Raw genomic sequence first — 24006 nt, forward strand, 5'->3', positions numbered from 1 at the left:
TGCTAAGCACTGTTATGTTGAACTAACACTTGTGTAGAGCACAATGGTGTGGTATGGTCTAAAAGGATCTAATTCTTCCTCAATGTGTTATAGCCTTGGAGATTAAGATCATTGGAGTTTTCTTAGAGTTAGAATGGTCATTCCAAATGCTTGAGATTCATATAAGTGTTAAAAAAATTTAATGATAAAAAAACTTTGAGAGTATAATATATGAATTTGGTGTTGCTTGGTCATTTTTCCACTACAATAGATTGACCATCTATTAATAGTCCCAAATATATGTAATATTTTCTCCTCTTAGAAGCTAAATTTGTAGATAGCAAACCTTTATCTCTTCATAACAGTTAACAATATGATTATTTCTTTGTTAGTCTAATTATATGACATGTGATTTTTCCTTATATAAAAACCATAAAATTGTGAATTCCATCAAAAACCAAATTAGTCAAAAAGTTGCAAACAAAATCTAGAATACTGCTTATATTGAGATGCAATTGTTTGTCATAATGTTTGTTGGGAAAAGTGTAAAGTTTTAGCAAAATATTTGTGAGGATTTTACTCCTCTAAGTGCTTCTCAACCATTGATGTAGCACCCCTTGTATAGTAGCTTAATTTTCCTTGTCTCCCTTCTTCCTTGGGGGTCACTCAGCTTAAGGATGAAATCTCTTTACATGTGATAGTTGCTTGATGCTTAGTCCTAGTTTTCTAGCTACCAAAATAGATCATGGATAACAAAGTTGTTTGTGGTTAATTTATCAATGTTCCACCTTTCATGTAGAACCTTTAGTTGTAACACACTCATCAATGCTCCATTTCTTAGATAGAATCTTTGGATGACTTACTAGTAGAGATTCTAATTAACATGATTCTAACAAATTTCTTTAACATCTCTTATAATTTTGTCGACCTTTATCAATGAATAAGGAAAATATAATGATAAATAAAATTATGATGAATATTATAAAATTGATGTAAATATCCCCAACTCCAGTAATATATGAAATCAATTAGATAAATATGACCTCTCCACTTCTCTACTATTGCATTTGTCTATGTTTCATGGTTTAGACATCAACCCCATAAATGTTTTAGAGACAAGATATTATATAACCATTTTAATAATATTTATAGCACATTAAAATAAATCCGTATAAAAAATATAAATATGCAAACATTATAGTAAGACACTTTGTACATTGGTGTGAATACCACGTCCACTAGTTTGTATGACTTTAGATACCTCTCCACATAAAGAGCTTCTTTTTCAAAGCTGTTGAGAGATGGCAGGTTTTTATCAGAAATAATGGTAGAAGAATCCAATCTTTTTCTTTATTGCAAATATAAAATATAAGTACATAAAACCTTTCCACTTTTGACCCAAATTTTTAAACTAGTAGATGGGTCCTCCAATCAAGAAAAATAATATCATCTCATTTGACAATCTGGTTTTAGTAGTTGTTTGAATAAATCAATCTACATTCAAGGTTTTTTTGGATGCTTTGAACTCTTCAATTTTTCTTTGCTTGTTCACAGCAAAAATGATGGAAGAATGGAAACTCTATGTAGGTCAAATTTTAGTTCAGGTAAGCCTTGCAGGAATTTTTATCATAGTCAGATTTGCTTTTGACAATGGAATGAACCGTTTTGTATACGTTGCTTATAGACATGCTGTTGCTACACTTATAATGGCCCCTTTTGCTTATTTTCTAGAAACGTATATTCATTATATTTAGCCCAATCATGGTAAAACATTTTCAGTCTTTGTAGTTGTAGCAATGCATATAAAAGATTTGTATGATTGCTTGAAATAATCCTGTGTTGTTGATGAACTGTGCAGAAAAGACCGTCCCCATCTTACTTGTACTATTTTCTGGTAGATATTTCTTCTTGCTTTTTTGAGGTAAGTAGAAAAAATATTGTACTCTGCATATAATAATCAGCTTCACATTCTACTTAATTTGATATAGGGAGGCTAAGTGGTGTAATAATATTACAGGATTAGTGTGTTGGAATATTAATTGTGGTTGGTCATTTCTCCTTGGAGCCAAATGCCCACCTACCTCCTTGATAGCTTGTAGAACGATCAAATGAATTTATTGCATGGTAGGTGAAAATTTTGAAATCTAAAAAAGAGGGAGAAAAATAAGACAAAAGGAATGACCAGATTCATTCGACAAGTGAGAAGAAGAGCAGATCAGAAGTTGCAGAGAGCAGAGAAAGTGATTAGTAGATCTAGTTTGTTGCAGGGACAGAGGAAGTTCATTTCGTGCCTATAGTTGCACGTATTTCTTCTCTGATCATTCTATAAGTTGAATTTTTTATTGTTTCTTTCATCTTGTTGAAGCAGTGATTGCTCTAGGTGTTATTGTATGCAGTCATTAGAGCTGCAAGTTTGAAGTTTCTAAGTTTTGAAGTTATTCAAGTTTTACCAGTTTGGGATTTTCTGGTTGAAGCCGAATGCTCCCAGATTTTGTAATAGTTTGAATCTAAGTTGAATAGTAAGCAAGCAGGAATACGTGATTCCATTGCTTCCTGTTCATTGCATTTGTGGAGTTTATTATTGAGTATTTCAAGCTTTGAGTTTTTGGTTTTAATGGTGAAATCATTCACGTTGGAAGTCTGCCACTCAATTTTCTCTTTAGTTTGAGTTTTTATTTTATAGTCATTACCAAGTTCACTCAGTATCCTCTTCTACCAAGCTCCTCCCTACAGTGGTTACTGAACTCACTCGGTATCCTTTGGATACCGAGTTGTTATTGAGCTAACTCGATATCCTTTGGATACCGAGTTGTTATCGAGCTCACTCGATATCTAGTGTTTATCGAGTTGTTTCTTCATCTACCAAGTTGCTCTTCAGTTATCGAGCTAACTTGGTAAACTCTCCTACCATCGATTTTCTTTGGGTACCAAGCAAAATTTATCACTCGGTAATAGTTGTTCCCAAGTAGATTTTTAGGGTTAGGTTGTGAGTTTGAATTTAATTTTGATTTTATATTTCTCACATGGTATCAAAGCTTTGATGCCCCACATACACAGTGAGTTAGGACATTTGTTTTCTGGGATATTTATCATGGAAGGAGATGCAGGAAAGATATGGCAGTAGCCACCATCATTCAATGGACAAAATTATGATACATGGGCAAAGAAAATGAAAACCATTATAGTTGCTAATGATTTGTGAGATTTTGTAGTTAATGGGTTCAATGATGTGACAGACCCAGTTCAATATGCTACCCTCACAAATGCACATAAGACTCATTTGAAAGAGTCAAGGAGGAAGGATGCTAAGGATTTGAGTTTGATTGAAGCAACAATGATAGAGATTGTATTCCCAAAGATTGCAGCAGCAAATTGTGCAAATGAAGCTTGGGATATCCTTGAGACAAACTTCAAGGGGACTGATAAAGTCTGTACTGTAAAGCTATAGAATATAAGGAGGGAGTTTGAGAACCTTCAGATGAAGGAAAATGAATCAGTTGGAGACTTCAGTTCAAGGACCTCCAATGTGATTAAACAACTGAAGTCAAATGGAGAAGACTATCAAGAGCAGAGGATAGTGGAAAAGATATTGACGAGTTTACCTCATAAATATGACAATTTGGTCATGACTATAGAAGAGGTAAAAGACCTCACTATTTTGACAATGGATGAGTTGATGGGTACACTTCAAACCCATGAGCATAGGATCAATATATCTACATCTTCTACTTCCCAAGAGCAAGCATTCAAGGCTCAGTCAAATCCAAGAGGAAGGGGGAGAGGAAGAAATGGCTCAGGAAAAAACTCCAGAGGTAGAGGTCGAGGTAATGGAGGACAAAGGAATGCTGTAGTAGAAATCTCAGGAAGAGTAGATGGAGCAAGTAGCTCACAAAATAATTCAAGAGGAGGTAAGAAAAACTACAACTCAAATAAGAGTAATGTAGAATGCTACTACTGTCATAAATATGGGCATTATGCAAGTGAATTCTGGAAAAAGCAGAATGATTAGTCAGGACAAGCAAATGTGGCTGATGTGAATATGGGAAGTGGACCCAATCCTACTACCTTCATCATGTGTAATGTTGGTGAAGAAGGGAGCCCTGAGGTTTGGTACCTCGATAGTGGATGTAGCAACCACATGAGTGGTAATGAAACTTTTTTTTCATTCATTGACAAGAGTTTCAAATTAGAAATTAAGACGGGTAACAATGGAACCCTACCAGTTGTAGGCAAAGGATCTATTATGGTCCGCACCAAGAAAGGTGAGAAAAGGGAAATACAAAATGTGTATTTCACCCCTGGTATGAAGCATAATTTGATGAGCATTGGTTAGCTCATTCAAAATGGATACAAAGTGCTGATGGAGAATGACAGGTGTATCATTCAAGAAAAGGATGGGAGCAAGAATTTACTTGCAGCAGTTCAAATGACCAAGAACAGAATGTTTTCCTTGAGGATTGAGACATGTTTCTCATCTCAAGTTAGTGCTGAACATCCCACACAATCAGCTCTAAGGAGTGTGATTGAAGACCCATCATGGCTATGGCACCACAGGTATGGTCATCTTGGCTATGCTGGTTAAAATTTATTGTCAAATAAAAGAATGGTAGAAGGTTTTCCATGAATAGCAAATTCATGTGACAAGTGTAAGGCTTGCATTTTGGGTAAGTAACATAGGCTTCCCTTTAATTCTGGAAATTCTAGGAGGGCTAGATATCCATTAGAGTTAGTGCATACTGACCTAGTTGGTCCTATGCAAGTTACTTCCATTGGGGGGAGTACTTATTTCATGACATTTATTGATGATTTCAGTCGTAGGACATGGTTGTATTTCTTAAAGAATAAATATAAAGCATTTGAAAAATTTGTAGAATTTAAAGCCCAGGCTGAAAGAGAATGTGGACACTATATCAAAGTCATTAGATTAGATAGAGGAGGGGAGTATACCTCCAATTCTTTTGTAAATTTTTGCAGGAAACATGGCATAAAGAAAGAGCTCACAGCCAGCTAAACACCACAACAAAATGGAGTGGCTAAAAGAAAGAATAGGACCATTATTGAAATGGCAAGGAGCATGATGAAAGAGAAAGGTCACCCAACTAAAATTTGGGGAGAGGCTATGGCAAAAATAGTTTACCTAATTAATAGGTGTCCTACAAAGGCAGTCCATGATAGAATTCCAGTGGAAGCATGATCACGAAGAAGATAGATAGTTGAACACTAAAGGGTGTTTGGATGTGTAGCATATGCACATGTGCCTAAAGAGAAAAGGCAAAAATTTGATGACAAAGGTGTGAAATGCATTTTCACAGGGTACAGCCCAGAATCAAAGGCATATAGATTGTATGATCCATTGAACAACAAGATGATGCTATCAAGAGATGTGGAATTTTTTGAAAATTAGTCTTGGTATGGTCAAATTGATGAGTCATAGAGCACATCAAGTAAAGTGCCAATTATGAATGAAGAAGATGCTGATGAACATCAAGAAGAAGGAGCAGATAGAAGAAAAGGCAAGCAGCCTCAGTCATTACCGAGCTCCTCTAGGCATGACCAAGTGTCAATGCCAAGCATCAGCAGTGAAGATTCTGATCCCACACTCTCCTCCCTATTACCAAGAAAGACCAAGAGTCTTAGGGAGATATACCAAGATGAAAAGTATGAAGATTATGATGAGAGTGTTAATTTTGCATTATTTTCTCATAGTGATCCAATTTATTTTGAAGAAGCTATTAAGGAGAAGAAATGGTGTAAGGCCATGGATGAGGAGATAGATGCTATAGAAAAAAATGAGACATGGGAGTTAACTAAATTTCCTCCCAAGAAACAAGTGATTGGAGTGAAATGGGTCTATAAGACCAAATGCAATGCTAAAGGCAAGATTGATAGGCATAAGGCAAGGTTGGTAGTCAAGGGCTACAAACAACAGTATGGAAGAGACTATGATGAGACCTATGCCCTAGTTGCAAGAATGGAAACCATGTGTACTGTCATAGCAATTGCAGCTCAACATAAGTGGAAGGTATTTCAAATGGATGTGAAGTCCGCCTTCCTAAATGGTGTATTGAAATAAGAAGTGTATGTGGAGCAGCCACTTGGTTATGAAGTTGTAGGTGAAGAGAATAAAGTATATAGATTGAAGAGAGCTCTTTATGGGCTCAAGCAAGCTCCACGGGCATGGTATAGTAGGATTGACTCATATTTGATGAGCAATGGCTTTAGCAAAAGCAATGGTGAGCCTACTCTCTACATCAAGGCAACAGATTGTAATGTATTGATTGTTTTCTTGTATGTAGATGATTTCATTTTTACTAGAAATGACAAGGATTCAATTGATGAGTTCAAAGAGACCATGAAAAAAGAATTTGAAATGATAGATCTAGGTCTCTTGAAGTACTTTCTAGGCATAGAAGTAAAACAAATGCATGATGGCATCTTTATCTCTCAAGAAAAGTATGCAAGGCTGATTTTGGAGAGATTTAAAATGCAGAACAGTAAGGCAGCCCCCACACCAACAACAATAGGTCCGAAGTTGAGCAAGGAAGACTCTAGCAAGAGAGTGGATCCAACACTATACAAGAGTATGGTTGGAAGTTTAATTTATTTGACTACAACTCAGCTAGACCTAATGTATGCAATAAGTCTAATTTCCAGATTTATGGAAACACCAAAGAATTCCCATTGGCAAGCAGGAAAGAGGATCCTAAGGTATGTGAAAGGTACCAATGGATTTGGAACTTTGTATACTGCATCAAATGATTTCAAGTTGGTGGGTTATACTGATAGTGATTAGGTTGGAAGTTTAGATGATAGGAAGAGCACTTTTGGATATATGTTTCATATGGGATCGGGTGTAATTTCATTGGCATCCAAGAAGCAAACTATTGTTGCTCAATCTACAACAGAGGCTGAATACATAGCAGCAAATGCAACAACATGTCAAGCAATTTGGCTAAGGAGAATATTGACAGATTTGAATGAAAGGCAAGAGGATGGAACAAAAATTTATTATGACAACATCTCATCAATTGCATTGTCCAAGAATCTAGTCTTCCATGGGAGAAGCAAGCATATAGAGATCAGATATCACTTCATCAGAGAGTTGGTGGAGAACGGAGATATCAAAATTGAATATTGCAAGTTTGAGTAGCAGCTAGCAGATATTTTTACCAAGCTATTAGGCATTGGGACTTTTGTACACCTAAGAGAGTATCTTGGTGTAGTTGATTTGGATCAGTAGTGATCCTTGTTTGTTTGGCTCGGGATAAAGGGGGAGTGTTGGAATATTAATTGTGGTTGGTCATTTCTCCCTGGAGCCAAATGCCCACCTACCTCCTTGACAGCTTGTAGAATGATCAAATGAATTTATTGCATGGTAGGTGAAAATTTTGAAATCTAAAAAAGAGGGGGAAAAATAAGACAAAAGGAATGATCAGATTCATTCAACCAGTGAGAAGAAGAGCAGATCAAAAGTTGCAGAGAGCAGAGAAAGTGATCAGCAGATCCAGTTTGTTGTAGGGATAGAGGAAGTTCATTTCGTGCCTGTAGTTGCACGTATTTCTTCTCTGATCATTCTATAAGTTGAATATTTTATTATTTCTTTCATCCTGTTGAAGCAGTGATTGCTCCAGGCATTATTGTATGCAGCCATTAGAGCTGCAAGTTTGAAGTTTCTAAGTTTTGAAGTTATTCAAGTTTTACCAGTTTAGGGTTTTTTGGTTGAAGCCAAATGCTCCCAAATTTTGTAATAGTTTGAATCTAATTTGAATAGTAAGCAAGTAGGCATATGTGATTTCATTGCTTCCTATTTTTGATTAGGAAAACAGGTTTTAAAGGGATCCTGAAACCCAAAGTTTTACAGCATAAAACAACTTAAAGCAAAAATGACAGAAAAAACAAAAGCTGCCTCAAAAGGCTAGAAATGAAAAGGCTCGAAGCTTGAGAAAAAAAGGCCAGGAACAAAGATTGGTGGGCAGACTAGTGTCCTTTCTTTTCCATTGCCTGCAAGGTTTCTGCAACATCACTTTCCTTCTGGTTGGCCTCTTCCTCTTGGATCATGGGGAGGAAATGCATCTGGTCCCCCTGACTTTCTTGGATTCCAGTCTCTTTCTGAGGATCTTCCTACCTGGTTTCATGCTCTGTACTCTGCTCCACATTCCCCACAAGGCTGGCCTTGGTCAGATAGTCCCCCACATTAACAATGTTTTCATTCAAGGTATGGAGGGTATCCACAATCTATTTAGTCACAACCTGGTGGACTGAATCTAGCCTTTGGACCTTCTACTCAAGCTGGGTGATTCTGTCCTCCTGAATGTCTCTGGGGTCCTGGCTTCTATCTTTTTCCTGGCTTCCCACCTGGTCTTTACTACCTCTGGCCTCATGATCCTTGACATCCCCCCTATTGTTGGTCTGGTTGGACTTGTCCTTCAGAGCCTCAATTTCCTGAAAAAGCCACTTAATGGAGCGAGAATTGTCAATCAGGCTGTTCTTTGCATTATTGAGAAAGTTGAAACCCATTTCACAAACATTATCAGAGAGAACCAGAAGAGTCGAGTCAAGGAGCTCGTCATAGTGGGTGCTACTGTCGAGATCCCCCAACACTTGGATTTTAGCAGGTTCTCTAACAATGCTCATATTGACACTATTCATATTGAAATTTTTCCAGGCTCTTCTCTTATTTTTCCTGATGGCCTCCCCCCCCTTTTCAACCATGATTTCTATCATCTCTTTTGGGGGCAAAATGGGGACCTCCAGGGGGGAGGTGGGCGCAGTAGGGTTGGGGGGAAAATCAGTGAAGTCACTGATATGATCATGGGTTGGGCTCTGGTCCAATTTTCTTTTCTTGGGGTTATCCTGGGTTACCAAGGGGGTCACTTCCTTCTTGTCATTATCTTTCTCCTTGTCGTCTTCCAACTCACTTTCCTTCTCTTCCACTGAATCTGCCTCCTCCAACTCCGTATCTGACTCATTACTAGACTCCTTAGGATGAGGGGTAGAGGGGTTAGGGGGAGGGTACTTGGGGCTCTTCTTGCTAGGGAAGTGGGGAGAGGGTTTGGCTTTTGGGGTTTCAGATGATAGATTTCACAATGTGCACTTCCCCTGAGTTTGAGCTGGTTGTGTCCTCCGAGGAGCCACCCGAAACCCCAATGGACTTGACTCTTGTCTAGGTTTTCAGAAACTCAAAAATGAGGAGCAAAAGACCTTCGTGAAGGGCAGGGTTCTTGACAGGACATTTCTTGTAACTCTCTATATTCTTAGTCATAGAAGTAAAAATATAGAAAGGAAAGGAGATTTTCACTTTATGTCTAAAATGATTAAGCAGAACAAAATGATGGGTCCTGATTCTATCAAACTTGGGCTCCAAAGTGACAAACTCTATGATGATCCTCAGAACAAGCCCCTAGAACTTCTTGATGGACTCAATGTCATAGTAGGTATCAATCTTTACCAATTTTCTTTTCTCCTTGTCATTCTTGATGAAACCGTTGACAACATTGGCGGATATCTTCTTATCCCTGAAGAAGCTCATGCCTTCCTGGGAGAAGCCTGTCACCTCCTCGATGAGACCCTCTGTGATTTGGTGGGAGACACCATCAATTGTGACCTTTTCATTGTGCCAGGTATCAACCATAATCTTGGTTATCCCCACGTCAAATCCATGGAGCCTCTCCATGAAGCTAGTTATGCCGCCCTTCTGGAGTTTTTTCCAAACCTTCCCTTTTTCTTTCCAGCTCTCCGTTTCTCCCCATGGCTCCCTTCTAATCCTTTCTCCCACCATTGTGATATTATGCCTCTCTAACCCTAAACCCTTAACAGAATTGTAGAGCTCAAAGATGAAAAAATTGCTAAGGATGAGAGCTTTAATGCACGTGTTATTGGGTTTAACTCTAGCTTTCTTCTGCTCGTGTGATCCGTAGACATTATTATGAAATGGTGGGGGTTTCACATAACTCCAAATGATTCCCTTTTTAAAACATGAATTAGCATGTGTCATCATCATAAAAAGATTTTGAGTTGGTACCTTGAATTTTCTCCTTTCGGATGAGCTCCATAGCCGCCGCCAAAAAATGATTATTGTTTCCCCACGTCATCATCGAATTGAATGTGACCACTGCATTAGCGAACCAATCAACAACCACGTTAGCTTCACGGTAAACATGGCTGACGTGGTAATTTTTAAATTTTCTCAAGTCCATTTTTAGGTCCTCAATTATGCTTTCAATGGTCCATGATGGTTTGGTTACTCCTAAAATACAATTTATTATATTTAGGGAGTCTCCTTCAAGCCATAGTTGATCAATCCCTAAGTCCAGGGCCAACTTAATAGTGAGTCTAGTCGCACTGGCTTCAGCCAAATGGTTGGTTTGGAGACCAATAGGGGAGGAGATAGCAGTAATTCCCCCTCCCAAGCTATTTCTTATGATTCCACCACATCCGGTGGGACCAGGGTTCCCCTTAGCTGCTCCATCAAAATTGGCTTTATGCCAATTTTCGGGGGGGAAGGACCAAGTAGCTTGTTGTCTTCTTTTGATCCTGGCTTCTTTCCTGGTCTTAATTTTCCCTTCGTCCTTTATGTTTCCATCTCTAGTTGTGGAATAATTCTCTTTCATGAGGCCATCAATTTTCTCTGCTATAGTACTCTTAGGAGCTTCTCTGTCTCTAAATATCCTGTTGTTGCACTCCTTCCAAATTCCCTAGCAAAAGTCTGGGATAATCCAAGAACTCAAAATTTGGGATTCCAGGCCTTTGTGGTTGCTACTCCACTGAATGAAGAAATCCCTGATACTGGCTGGCAGGTACCAATAGAAGTTCATATTGGAAGTCAGAAGACTCCACACTCTAGAGGAAAAGGGGTAGTGAATGAAAATGTGATTAACTGTTTCCAGGTCATGCTTACAGAGGCAGCATCTGCTGGGAATAATTTGGCCTTTCTTGGCTAAATTATCTAAGGTAAGGATTTTGTCTTGCAAGAGGAGCCAAAAGAAAATGTTGATTTTGGGTGTTAATCTAGGGGTCTAGGCCTTGGCCCAAATAGGTTTCTCCCCTGTGCCCACAAGGGAAAGATAGCTTGAGGCAATAGTATAATGGCCTCCAGAAGAGTCTCCCCAGACTAAGGCATTGCCTTTCTGGTTGATGTTGATAGCGTGCAAAGAGGCCATCAAAGGCTCGAGATCCTACGAAAGCTCCGCTAGATTGTGCCATTCATTCCCATTTCTGTAGTTCCTAACCAACATACCATATCTGCCTATTGCCTAATCAACCCACCTGCCGTATGAAGGATGGTTAGTGAGAGGTTCCTAAAAAAGCCAGCTGTCCTGCCAAAAAAGGATTTTGTCTCCCATTCTACCTTTCCATTTGGCCCTAGATTTAGCAAGGGGAAGGGCCTTCAAGATACCATTCCAAATGTTAGAACCCAACGGCAGCTTGGCCCCTTGGAAAATGGAGGAGAGAGATAGGCCTCCCAGGTACTTCTCAGCCAAGATGTCCCTCCAAACCCCTGTGCTTTGGAAGATGAGATACACGAGTTTAGCTAAGAGGGATTGATTGAAGTGAGAAATTTTCTTGATTCCAAGACCTCCTTGGCTTTTGGGCAAGCAAACCTGGTCCCAGGCAACTAGGTGGTATCTCTTGTGGTCATCAGTTCCAGTCCAAAGAAAGTCCCTCTGAATCCTCTCCATTCCATTGTGCTTGTTCATTGCATTTTTGAAGTTTATTGTTGAGTATTTCAAGCTTTGAGTTTTTGGTTTTAATGGTGAAATCATTCACGTTGGAAGTCTACGACTTAGTTTGCTCTTTAGTTTGAGTTTTAATTTTATAGTCATTACCGAGTTCACTCGGTATCCTCTTCTACCGAGCTCCTCCCTATAGTGGTTACCAAGCTCACTCAGTATCCTTTGGATATCGAGTTGTTACTAAGCTCACTCAGTATCTAGTGTTTATCGAGTTGTTTCTTCATCTATCGAGTTGCTCTTCATTTATCGAGCTAACTTGGTAAACTCTCCTGCCACCGATTTTCTTTGGTTACCGAGCAAAATTTATCACTCAGTAATAGTTATTCCTAAGCATATTTTTAGGGTTAGATTGTGAGTTTGAATTTAATTTTGATTTTATATTTCTTACATAGTGTGAGCCAGAATCTATTTTTCATTGGCTTGGAATGCACTTTGGCCACCTTTGCATCTGCAATCACAAACCTACTTCCTATTGTCACATCTGTGATGGCCATTGCATTTCAGTATTGATTTAAACCTAATAAGTTTTGATATTATTTATAGTTATAGAGCTTGTGCGAGGCGCTGAATGTAATGGTGAGTAAATCAATGATAGTTGGTGGCAATCTTACTAAATATAAGTTGTTTGTGCATATGCTGTCTAAGAGAAATATCATTAATCTATGGAATTTGCATTTGCATTGGATCATATGGCTCATAGAAAATCTTGGGAGTCATTTCTTTTTCTTTTTCCAAGGCAGGTTTCATTGATAATTATAATATATAATATAATATCTAGTAATACAATTGATATTAGGATATTTGAATTTGTATTAGAGTGGCATGTTCACATTTTTGTATTAGAGCAATATTTCATGAAACTTTTAATATGGTATTAAAGTGGGGCAACAATAGAAGCTTCTAAATTGGAAATAAATTATTTTTGAACTAAAAATGGATTTCTCTTATATGAACAAGTAGCTTTTTAGAACAATATAACTACATATTTGTGTTAAGACAATATGTTCAAATACTTATATTATGACTAAAAACGATGCTATATGAAATTGTGTATAAAGACATGGCAATATGAAAATATGAGAACACTATAATAAATTTTTTGTTGAAGTTGCCAAAATTTTAATTAGTTTATGCATTGTGACTTTTCAAATATGAGAAAGTAAAGATCCAAACTAAACGTGGACAAGCAAAAATTATAGGAACTTTTATTTGTGTTGGAGGGGCTATGATTATGACATTATACAAAGGTTCTACAATTCATCTTACTCAGACACTTCTTCTTCTAAAAATTAGTACATGGTTGTTGAGTGTAGCATCCTTGTTTGCTTCTTCACTTTTTTTGTCAGCATACCTTACTTTTCAAGTCCTTATTGTCTCCTTCAATTTGTTTTTGCATTTAAAAAATAAAACAATAATGGTATAAGATATATATATTTTCTACAATCTATGATAATGCTATATGTTACTTCTAGATTTAATTGCCTTTTCTTTACATCTAATCTACAAAGAGAAACAAGATCAAATCCAAGAAAAGTACAAATAACAAAAATTATAGATTTATAGACAAGAGAAATATTAATTGATCAATGGTTGATATGAACAGGTGCCAGTTTTGAACAAGTATCCTGCTCAAAACTCATTCCTAACATTGGTATTCTTAGTAGGGACAATCCAAAGCACAATAATGGCCTTAGTACTTGATCCTCACATCTCTTCTTGGAAACTAAATTGGAACATCGACCTTTTTAGCATTGTATTCTCGGTTAGTATTAAAAGGAAAAGCTCAATATGCCAAAAGTTACCAAATATTTTTAACATTTAAAAGTGCTTTGATGCAGGAATTATTTGGTTCAACATTTCAATTCTTTGTGCAAACCTATAGCATCAAGAAAAAAGGACCTATCTTTCCATCACTCTTTAATCCATTATCTACAATTATAGTTGTAGTCTTGGAGCTTTCCATCTTCCATGTAAACCTTCACGTTGGAAGGTTAGATAATCCTTTGCACACCTCCAACATAATATTTTCTACCCACAAAATCATGTAATCCATGAATTTTTTTTTTGCAGTGTGGTAGGAGGAGTTTTGACAATTGCAGGGCTTTACATTGCTCTATGGGGAAAAGCAAAAGACAAAGAAGAAACAAGGCCATTAGAATTTGGGGTGGAAAATGTATTCACAAATAGAATTGAAAATGATATAGTTGAAACTAATCAACCTCTATTAAAGATATAAATGTCAAGGAGATACAATGATTTTTAGCCATCAAACTACAATTAATATGTAGTACCATGTGAGCCAATTATATGGTGGGCCTTAAATACAAAACATTATATATATTTGAAGAACTAATAAATGAATGAATGAAATCATTGAAAATAAAATTATAACCATATCTTTAATATTATAAAGATATTGAATTTCTATTGTTGATAATATTGTTCAAATAATTTTCAAAGCAAAATATTTAATATATCTACTTAGAGTACATTTCAAATTGTAAATTTCATAGAAAAACATGACATGTTGCATTTTGCATGATATTTCAACAATTAATGTAGATTGATTTAGTAAAATAGATTATATTTTTAAGTCTATCTTTTAATTTTGATATTTTAAATCCAACTGTATGATAACATTTTTAGTGATAAAATAAACAATAATAATTTTTTTTTCTTTATGTATGAAAAAAGAGTATGATGTTGTTTCATGGTATAGTTTTTTATAAGAATTTATTCAAGATGATTTAATAAAAGGGTGAATGCACAAAGTTGGGTCGCAATTTCGTGGAAGTCAAATCCGTAAAATGAAACTTCTTAGAAACGAGTACCTGATTTTAAAAAACGAGCACCCGTTTTTGGTTTGGGTGCCCGACCCTAAATTTAAAAAATGGGCACCCGTTATTTTTTAAAATCAGGTACCCGTTTCTCAAAAAAAATAAAAATTTAAATTTTTAAGAAACAAGCACCTATTTTTTAAAAATAAAAATCGGGTACCCATTTTTTAAAAGTAATAAACGGGTACCCGTTTCTTAAAAATTCAATTTTTTAAGTTTTCGGCAGATTTTACGTGCCGCTTTTAGCTTTTCAAAATGGGTACCCGTTTTTTGAAATTCAAATAATGGGTGCCCATTTCTTACAACATGAGGCAGGATTTTTTTTCCTGCCTCGGATTTTGGTTTGGGATAGGCTTGGTAAGACCAAGCCTATGCCTTGGCCACTTAAGATTTGGCTAAGGCATTGAACTGACAAATTCATGCCTTGCCATAATTTTTAGAGGGTCTTCCCGATCAAATTTTTTTACGAAACAAAAACCCATTAGAGTTCTCACTATCCTGATTTCAAAAATAGAGATTTTATAGAGTTATGTTTTTATTTACTATTTTTTTAAAAAAATTTTAATCAAAGGTGGTACCTAAATGTAAAATAGCAATGTTCACTAAAACTTTAATAACTTTTTTATTTTATATTTTTTCTTAAATTAATTTATATGTGATCAGTCTACATTAAATTCTTTTGAAGTTAAAAAAAAAAAAAAAATTGAAAAAAGTGAAATTTTGATCAAATTATGGTGTCCGTACACGAGAGGTTTAAAAATTTTCTTTTATAGCCAATTAAAAATTAATAAAAAAAAAAATTCATTAAAAAATTAAAAAAAAATATTCTCATCAATCTTTAGTGTGTAAGGTAATTCCATTTAAAAGGATTCACAAAAAATCATTCATTTGTGTCAAATTATGGTGTCCGTACACGAGCATGGTATGGTCCTGAAACAGGCATTTTGAAAAAGTGGTTTTTAAAGATCCATACCAAAAAAAAATCTATCACATGGGTATACAAATAAATTACATATTCAAAAAGAAGATTCTAGGTACTACAATTTTTATTTCTGAAGTTTTTTTATATTTAATCTCTAAATGGCTCAAATTTTGGCATCAATTGACAAAATATTTCAAAAATAGGAAAAACACTTCCACTTTTTGGCCAAAAGTGAGACCCAACTTCTTGCACTGACCCAAAATAAATGTTTATATTTTTTATCTTTAATTTTTTTAAAAATATGATAACTTTTTATTAAATTTAAAATCTTATATGATTTCTTATTGATGAATTGTGAGGAGATGCTCAATGGATTTGGGGGCAATATTTTTGTAACTTTTAGAGTGGTATATTTACATTTTGATGTTTCTTTTAATGGAAACCTTTAGAAATTCTAAGTTCGGTGTGTTGTTAGAAATTGAAAGGGAAAATGGTTTATTTTCAATAAAAAAGACTTAATAAGAGGCTATAATGAATAAAATTTGAAACCCTTATCATGTACTAATAATAAGATTTAGATAAAGTTGATTGAACAATTATCATCAAATCATAATGTTGAAAGATAAACATCTTCATTTGATGATAGCCTTTGTAGATAGTTGAAATAATTTACCATAATCATGTACATAAATATACTAATATAAAGGTATATTTTTTTATAATTTACCATAATGGATAGGACCAAGGAAATAATTTTTGTGAGGAAATCATCCATCAATGTTAGGAAATTACATGAATGATCATTATTTTGTTTAGCCAAAGCATTAAGTTGTGGTGAGAGTAATCTAGTTTATGTGATGAATAATAATAGAATATCGAATCTACTCTTTCCTCACTTTCAACGGTTGAGTGAGAATTATTTAAAAACATTTTTGTTTCTTAGGCATCAAGAATTAGTTTGAACAATACAATGTAGGATTTGAAAGATTATAAATTTTTAAACATGCCAACATTCTAGGAAAGACAATAAAAAATGAATCTATTTAAAATTGAGTGAATAACTAAAATTAAAGTATGTCTATATAGTAAAATTGAGGTATATGGAGCTAATTTACTATAAAAAAACTTGAATGAATTATATTACAACAACTGATAGGTAGTGGCTTGTATTTATCCCAAGAAAATTTATTAGTTGGGTATGCACAGTCCATCATGGTGTGCTAAAAAGTAGCAATGTAAAAAAAGTGGAGTTTTAAAATGTCTAAAAGCATTTCAAGAGCCACTTTGACTTTTTCCCACCCATCCTGATATAAAGGTAAAAATGTTGGGCCAAACCTTATCGGGTATTTAATCCATTATTTGGTATCCGATATTAGACCAGATACCCGAAACTTGTGACATGGAATTAAAAAAAACCCAAGGGCATTTTTGGCATTTGTGTTTTGAGCTTGGTTTGTGTTGCTCCATTTTAGGTATTAGATATAGGAATGAGTATCAAATATAGGTATCATTTTTGTTGTATTTTTTAATGATTTTAAATGAATTTTAATATAAATTAGTTTTTTAAAAATAGAAATTGTTGAAAATTAGATTTTTTAATAATATAAATTATGCTTTGCAATCTAATAGGTATGGCAGACACAAATGATGACATTGAGCTAGAAAATAATGCTCCTCATAACCCTCCACCAAACAATGTAGTACCCCCTCAAAACCATCCACCAAATGATCCTCCACCCCCTCAAAACCATCCTCAAATTAACTATTTGATATATGAAAATATCATTGAACTAAGGGTTTTGCAAACCGCATATAACAATATACCTACATTGGATCCCATGTTATCCATGTTAAACACCACAGTGGATAATATTCAAACACTTACTAATGAACAAAATGTTACTCTTCATTGGCGTGAGAAAATGCATGCCATGTTTGATGATGGGTTGGACTATGATGAGGTTGCGACCCTAAACATGACTAAAGATGATATAGTTAACCTTTTTGCAGACCCAAAAAATGATAAAACAATAGAACACACAAAGCCTAAAGTATCAATTAGATGGTGCACAAATGAGGCTATGCGTGAAAACTTTTGGGATCATTAGTGGATGGTTTTTGACAAACCTCCAAACAACAATTTAGAGGTGCCATTCTATTTCATTAAAAAAATGTATGCCAAATTTCTGTTGCACCTCAAGGTGAACTACTAGAGCATGAGGCCCAACATGGCTGTAGGAGGAGGAGCTCCTCAGGATAGACCCTTTTTCGAATAGAAGAAAGCTATCACTTTTGTCCCCCCTACTGATGTCTCCCCCCTCCTCTAGTGCACCATCTTGATATCATTACATAGGCTAGCTCTCAAACTACTAGATTCGTCCATAGATTGAATAGCCTATTAATATCCTAGGCTAGGTCAGTGTTACCTCCTTGTGTTGATAATGCTGGTGCAAGTTCATCATCGATGAGCTCATCAGATGTTTATGTGCACCATACTTGCATAACATGCAAAAATATTTTTTTGGGTCCCATAGGTGATCTTTCTAAGTATTAGTTTGTATTTGAGGAGGATGATACAATAGATGCACGTACATAGGCTACACACCCTGACATGAGAGAGGAGGGGCATGCAGAGGCATGGAATCCTTTTGTGTCAGTACATGTATACATTTTTTTTTTATGACATATGTTATTGATAGTTAGTATTTATAATGGAGTAATTTTAACCCATACTAACTTATATATGTATGTGATCTTCATTCATGTTTAATTGATGACTAAGAAGAAGCTTAGATAGGTTGATAATATCACACTCTTGGCTATTTCATTTGGCCTTGAGACATCTAAGGTACATTATGTTGTGTTCTCATTAAATTATTTGATATTGGAGCATATATTGTTTCTAATCTTTCTTTTCTCTTGCAGGTATCACCTATCAATGTGAGGCAGAGTGTAGGGGGAGGGGTGAGGCAGAGCCCATTGACAAGGGAAAGGTAATTAAGTACTTTTAAAGTGATTAAATATCAATGCATTCTTGTAAAATATTTGTGCTAATAAAATTTAATTATATTTTTTTATTGTACAGGGCGTGGCTACTAGTGATGAGTCCAGGAAGATTTGGCATCACAGACCCTCTGGCATTTGCATTCATAGTGAGAGCCCCATCGTATGTATAAGTATCATTTATTTGTTATTTTCCTTATTTTTCATTAAAAATTTCAAAACTTATTTCTATGATATTAACAACTAGGCTTTTTCATCTAATAGGAAACACCTAGTGTGTAAGAGGCTGGACGTCAAAATTTTCTATCTTTTCTCACACAACCATTATATCCATAGAAGGAATTGACAAAGGTAAGTTTTAGTTTGAATTATAGATTATATGTTATACATTTAGTATGCTATGAATAATAATGTTATAGTTTAATTTGTAGATCCATATGACAACCATACTTGAACATATACACGCCATAATCAATGAGGTTCAAGCATTTCCGAGGACATATGAGAGGACTACTGACTGTTGCAGGAGGTTGACGAGAGAGGTATTTATGATGAAAGTTTAATGCTATAAATATTCATCAAAAAAAGGATCATTATGCATTTGAGTAATTCAATGTTAGATGCATAGAATCATATAAATTTAGTAGTCTAACTTTGGGTTTTCCCTTTTTATTTATGTAGGAGGCATTTGATCCACCTAGTTCAGTGAAGAGGCTACATTTTGATCATCCACCACTAGCATAGGATAGTATAGTTGTCATAGGATGCGTCATGAGACATTTTGAGATGGAATATGCAACATTGTATACAAAAAAATTTATATATTATAAACATTTTGATGGCATGATCAACCACATTAAGTATATGGATCTATGTATTTTGATATATATTTGCGTAATTTTTCTATGGATACATGAACTTTGATATATATATTTGTGTAATTTTTCTATGGATACATGTATTGATATTTATATTTTTGTCATTTATGTGCATAATGATATACATATTAATTTAGTATAGTATTGTTCAATTTATCATGGATCATGTGTATTGTTCATGTTTATGGAATATCATTCATTTTGATCATATTTATTATATTCAATTCAAATGCAATAATTTGTGAAGAACATTTTAACAACCTTTATTATCAATTTTTTATGCAATTTTAAATTTGAAATTATATTATATATGTTTAATTTGAAATGATCTTTGCAATCCCTTATGATGCCTATAGTTAGCCAAATCCATGGTAAATTTGGTTTTAGGAGCCCATCTTTGGTGTTATGAGACATTTCAGTATGTTCTAGTCACAAATGTTATTGGGGCTCTAAGGCCAAAATAGGGGTCTCACTAGGTTATTGTAGACCTCAACATGACCATCCTATAGCATTCAACTTTTCACTGATAGCTCCCATGAGCTCCAAGTTATGACCCTTGGAAGATTGACCTCCAAATGCACTTAGAGCACCTATTTGGTATAGGTTGGACATGAAAAATACAAATAAAAAATACCTAGTACCAAATACTGGTGAAAAGACTGAGAATCTGGAAAGGCTTTTCGCGATCATAACAAGGGTGTCACTATGGTTCACCCACCCATTTGGAGCTAATGGAACTGATGATTTGATGCCAATATATTATTTGGTTTCAAAGTTGCACAGTGATGCACCAATGAATTGAGACACACTACAAGTTTTGGCATTGAGTGAGATTGTTGTGCCAAATCCAAACAGAATATGATTGCTCCAAATTAGATAGGTTATTATAGGCCTTGACATGACCATCTTGTAGTATTCAACTATTCACCAATATCCCCCATGAGCTCCAAATTATGACTCTCATAAGATTGACCTCCAAATTCTCTTAGAGCACCTTGGAGACTCTTTGGTATGGGGTGGCCATGAACGTTGAAGGCTCTTTGCGGCTAGAACAAGGGTGTTACTAGGGTTCACCCACCCATCTGAAGCTAATGGAATTGATGATTCAATCCCAAAATTAGTAGTTTCAAAGTTGCACAGTGGTGCACCAATGAACTGAGGCACACTACGAGATCGCTATGGTGAATTCAAACAGAATGTGATATCTCTAAAATGAGATAAATGACATATGTTGTCATGAAATGCATTGAAACAGGTCATAGTTTATCTTATGACCCCTTTTGACCCATTCAAACAAATGAAATAGCTCCCTAGGGGTCCTAGGACCCCTACAGATATGTGTTTTCATAAAATACATCAAAAGGGGTCATAGTTTATCCTATGACCCCTTTCGTGCTATTCAAACAAATGAAATAGGTCCCTTAGGGGTCCTTGGATCCCTAAGGACATATGTTGTCATGAAATGCATCGAAAAGGGTCATGAAATGCATTGAAAAGGGTTATAGTTTACCCTATGACCCTTTTCAACCTATTTCAACAAATGAAATAGGTCCCCAGGGGTCCTAAGATCCTTACAAACATATGTTTTCAAGAAATGCATTGAAGAGGGTCATAGTTTATCCTGTGACCCTTTTGACCCATTTGAACAAATGAAATAGGTCCCTTAGGGGTCCAGGACACCTAAGGGCATATGTTGTCATGAAATGCATAAAAATCCATTTAAACAAATGAAATATGTCCCTAGGTGTTTTAGGACCCCTAAGGACATATGTTGTCATGAAACAAGTTCAAAGGGGTCATTTTTTATCATATGACCCCTTTCAACCCATTCAAAACAAATGAAATAGGTCCCTAGGACCCCTAGGGACATATGTTGTCATAAAATGTGATGCATGAGCATCGAGATTTAATTTTTGTGGATATATGCTTTTCATTTTTATGGATGTGCTTGAGACACATTAGGGAACCTTTCCTCATGATTGCATAGAGATTGGATGGATTGAGTTGAAGTTTGGGCTGTTTGTACTGTGTTGCTGGAATCGTGTTTTCTGATTTCTGGGTGCCTATTGTAGGGTGTGTAACTAATTATCCTTAATGAATGAGATACTTTAAACTTTAGGGATTGAAGAGGGCCTAAATTAATTCCTTGTGTTAAGACCACAAGTTCTAATTCACTATAGTTTTGGAGATATGGCACTTCTCCTAGAGTATAAATTTTTGGTAGTTTTGCACGATAGTCTACTATACGTGACTTTCAGGATGGATGAAAACTTTTCCTTGGAGAATAAGCTTTTTTGAATTTAAGGGGTTGTAAAGGACCTTTATTTCTACATAAAATTCAAAGAATGAGTTCTAATTCAGTCAGAGCTAGGAGATTTCATGATTCTACTAAGATATCAATTTCTAGACATTTAATTATTGTTGCAGGCTGACTTGTGGCATTTAATTTATATATTTGTATTTAATTTGTGTTCTAGGCTGAATTGTGGTTTAGATTGGTATAAGTAGGAATTTTGGGGAAGTATTTAGTGATTATTCATCCATCATGGAGAAGAGGAGGTGGCACAGTAGAAAATTTGGAGAATAGCTAGTAGCTGTAGCTTGGAAAACAAGAAGATTTCTTGGTGGGCTTGCAAGCACAAGTTGAGATCTTCCTTGGGGGTTTCTACTAGAGTGTGGATCTTGACTAGCTAGTGTTTGGATTGGATCTTGATGGATCTTGTAGAATTATTACTTGTTTTGTATTTGGCCATAATTAGGAAGGCCTTATAGCTTGGCACAATGCATGTAATAAGTTATATTTTATGAATATATTATTGTAATTTGGTATCAGATCTTGCATTATTGCTTCTTTTTGGTGTGTCTCCACTATGTGGTTATTTTCTAGGCACTAGGACATCTCCTTTGGGGATTCTCCCGCTTTGCATTGCATTAGGTGGTATCAGAGCGAAGGTTGTTCCTGAGCGTGTAGACAGATCACCAAAGTTGAGGCAATTTGCATCATGACTTGGGTGGAGAAGTAGATCTAGTTTGATCTTGATCTAGTGGTGAATTTTTTTTTTGGAGTCCTAGATCTCTTGGTTCTGAGGTGGTAGATCAATGTTTTGACTTGCAATTGTAGAGGGGTTATAGATGGATATCAGGATGCAAAGATGGAAGACTGATCTTATTGAGGCATGATGGTAGAGAGCTTGTAGATTGCAAATTTGTGGTCTTGGACTTGTGATGTGGTTCTTGATTGTTCATGTGAGGTGGCAGGTTGTGATTTGAATTGCAAACAATTTGGGGTTTATTTGGGAGATGGCTCCAAGAGGATTGGACCCTAAGATAATTATGAATCTCCATGATGTGGTGGAGAGAAGGTTTTCTGAGATGTCTGCTCAGTTTGAAGCTAGCTTGGCTGATCGAGTTAAGGATGGGGTGAGGAAGGAATTCTATGGATGTTTGTGGAGCTAGAGTCTGCCAATCTGAAAGAGAGTTGTTTGGCTGGTTAAGAGACTTGTTCGTGAGAGAAGATGGCATGACAAGGTCAAGGTAGAAGAAGTTGGTTTTTTTGATCAGATTGTGGAGTTTGATACATAATTTACAAAGCAACTAGAGGTTGTTGCTAAAGATATTCCTAACCTTGTTGACGCTGGGATGGACATTGGTTTTCATGATCAGTCAGTTGGATTTGACATGGAAATTGTAGAGCACTTCATCAAGGATGATCCGATTGTTGTTAGTGAAGAGTTGTGTGTTGAAGAGAATCTTGTTATGATCAATGAGGTCGCTGGTGTTGTGTGCTTGGCATGTATTGGTGGAGATCTTCATATTGCTACTGATATGAAGTTTGTTGCTATTGGTGTGGATTCACTAGCTACTGATATGGATGAGGGTTTGTTGATGAAGCCTTATGTTTAGTTTGTTCTTGGGTGTGAGCATGCTGATTGGGTTGCTAATATGTATTTGATTCTAATGATTCAGTGGATGAAGCATAGATGGTGAATTTTTAGATTTGTTCTATTGACTTTGATGAAGTGGAAGCCTTTGGTAAAGATGAAGTTGGTTGCAAATCTTTCTTTGGGCATTAAAGTATGGGACATACTTTTCTATTTACTTGGGGAGTCTGATGTAGGAGCATCAAGCTTAGATTTTTGTGGAGCTATGCTTTTTATGATTATAGATGTGTTGGAGACACATTGGGGAACCTTTCCTCATGATTGCATAGATATTGGATGGATAGAGTTGAAGTTTGAGCTATTTGTACCTTGCTATTGGAACTGTGTTTTTAATTTTTGGGTGCTTGTTGTAGGGTGTGTATCTAATTATCCTTAATGAATGAGAGGCTACACACTAATAGGATTGAATAATGCCTAGATTAATTCCTTGTATCAAGAGAACAAGTTTTAATTCATTATAGTTTGGGAGATATTATAATTGTCCCAGAGTATCAATTTCTGGCAGTTTTGCACGACAATCTATTGTACATGACTTTTATAATGGATGTGCACTTTTCCTTGGGGAATCAACCTTTTTTTCATTTAAGGGATTGTATAGGACCTAGATTTCTACCTATGATTCAAATTATGAGTTCTACTTCAATTGGATCTAGGAGATATCACTATTTTACTCGAATATCAATTTCTAGACATTTAATTGCTATTACAAGCCAA

At 35.6% G+C, this 24006-nt stretch overlaps 1 pseudogene; it reads left to right on the forward strand.

The window, feature by feature from the left end:
- The first annotated feature begins 1538 nt into the window (after positions 1–1538).
- LOC149554060 (WAT1-related protein At2g37460-like) lies at positions 1539–13947 on the forward strand (annotated as a pseudogene).
- The last annotated feature ends 10059 nt before the right edge of the window (positions 13948–24006 follow it).

This window comes from Cupressus sempervirens, chromosome 6 (assembly GCF_028749045.1).
Source record: "Cupressus sempervirens isolate cs-2001-9-10 chromosome 6, ASM2874904v1, whole genome shotgun sequence".
Classification (NCBI taxonomy): Eukaryota; Viridiplantae; Streptophyta; class Pinopsida; order Cupressales; family Cupressaceae; genus Cupressus; species Cupressus sempervirens.